Here is a 2,228-nt window from a genome sequence, read left to right as displayed (position 1 = left end):
TGTTGTAGGTGGGCGCCTATAGTCCCATCTACTTGAGAGGCTGAGGCAAGAGAATAGCTTGAGCTCAAGAGTTTTGAGGTTGCTGTGAGCCATGATGTCACGGCACTCTACCAAGGGTGACAAAGTGAGACTCTGTCTCAAAAATAAATAAATAAATAAATAAAGTATTCAGCACTAAATTAATAGAGCTGCTAACATATTTTTACTCTTTGGTGCCCCCTTTCCCTCTATCACCAGAAGCTCTTAGGGTCATTTTCCCTGTCCTTGATTTGCTGAAAAATTTAAAGAGTATTTTGGGTTGGTTTGTTACTGGCTTCCTTTTCTTCATGGAACCAGGTGCACAGTGAATCCTTTCTATGTATATGTGTATGTCCCTCAGGTCTTGGAAATGTTCTGTTTCTTTAATAATTTCTTTTCCATTATGTTGGGATAAAAGAACATTCCAGGGATCAGTTATGATATTGAGCCATGAATCGAAGAATATGATTAGCTACCTTACAAATATACGTGCATACGGCTATTATGTATACAAATGAAAAATAAAATTAAACGAATATGATTAGCACTGTCTTCTGCACTTAACAAATGAGAAAGAGCGGTGGATGGGGGGCAGAGAGGAGGACCTTACAGGGAAACCACGTGAACAAAGGCAGGGAGGGCAGAAGGCTCAGAGCAAGGCAGGAAACACTGGGTAGGAGCAGCAGCAATCAGTGCCTGGTGGGGAGTTGTGGGAAGTGCTCTGGGTCAGGGAGATCAGATTAGAAGGACATGTGCGAGCCAGGAAGAAGGATTTTGTGGCCAGGGGAAGTTGGTAGTTACTTCCAGTTTCTGAGTTGGTGAGTGTTTAAGGATGGCTAAGCTGATGGTGGTAAGCAGAAGGATTTGGTGAGATAAGCTACAAGTTGGGGGGGATCACTTGGAAGTTGCTGAGTAAAATGAAAAGAAAGGCATGGATATGCAATTCTCTTAGGGAAAACCCTCAGGATATAGTGAGCGGACAGGGACTGGTGATGAAGTGGGAGCGTGACTAGTAACTTCTGGCTTTTGTACTTGAGGCGTTTGGCTGCACGTGCCGCATTATTCCTGATGTGGAGCCCATCTTCTTAAACATGAGTGAAAAGCAAGTAGCAACAGCACTCATAGCAGGATGAAATGTGAGGGTGCTGGTTTCTTATCTGTTTCCTTGCATAAGTGCTTACGATGTCTATTTGTCTGTGCTTCCTGTTGGGGATACAAACGCAGAAGAGCATCTTAGGCATTACTGTATCTCCCCCGACGGCTTACTTTGGCAAACTTGTCATCCTGCTGTCGGCAGGAAAAATGGGAAAGGTTGTACACGTATTGTTCCTTCTAATTTGGCACCTCATTTTTTTAGAACGCAGATGGACAGAGAGTATTAATCTGCTCTAATTGCTGCATTTACTTATTTCTTTGGAAGAACTCCAGATGCTTTATAGTGGTATAGTTGACAATTTTCCTCATACAGATCTCACTTTCTTCTCATAATAACCCACAGAGAATTTATTGCCTTTGATCTCTTTCCTCATTCTGTTCCTTAAACATTTTTGGGCCCGAGCTCCACAGTTGACACCTGTAATCTTAGCACACTGGGAGGCCAGGATGGGAGGATTGCTTCAGCTCAGGAGTTCAAGACCCATCTGAACAAAGTGAGACCCTGTCCCTACTAAAAATAGAAAAAACTGAGGTGGGTGTTGTGGCGGGTGCTTGTCGTCTCAGTTGTCTGGGAGGCTGAGGTAGGAGGATTACTTGTGCCCAGGAGTTTGAGGTTGCTTTCAGCTAGATTAAGACCATGGCATTCTAGCTCAGGTGACAGAGGGAGACTGTCTAAAAAAAAAAAAAAAAAAACCATTATTTTCAACCTTTGTTGAGAGGTTCATATGTGCCCCTTTTTATATGGGTTTCTATTTTTAATTTTGTGGAGATTTTTCATTTTCTAAAGATGGGGAGATAGAAAATTCTAATTTTTAAAATCATAAGATAAGTAGCTTTTTGTAGCACTGTCATGTCCAGTATACATTGGCCTGTCTGTAGCTTGCCATCTTCATGGTATTTCTGTGACTGAGAGTGCCCTCTTCTGGTGGCACAAAAATAATTCAGGAAGTGCTAGAATCTGTAGTTTCTGAGGCTTTAAAGAGGGGTTTGTGTGACCTGAAACTTACATCAGGCCCATCTGGCCCATTCAGTGTTCACATGGCATTTGCCTTCTA

General features: G+C 42.5%; 1 protein-coding gene across 1 annotated transcript in view; it reads left to right on the top strand.

Moving 5' to 3' along the window:
* CBL (Cbl proto-oncogene) overlaps window positions 1-2,228 on the top strand; it is a 90,425-nt gene that overhangs the window by 73,572 nt on the left and 14,625 nt on the right. The window lies entirely within an intron of this gene.

Source organism: Otolemur garnettii, unplaced genomic scaffold (assembly GCF_000181295.1).
Source record: "Otolemur garnettii isolate 467f Iridium unplaced genomic scaffold, OtoGar3 scaffold00108, whole genome shotgun sequence".
NCBI classification, from domain to species: Eukaryota; Metazoa; Chordata; class Mammalia; order Primates; family Galagidae; genus Otolemur; species Otolemur garnettii.
Note: the sequence above shows the minus strand (reverse complement) of the source record. Positions and strands in the feature narration are given on the sequence as shown.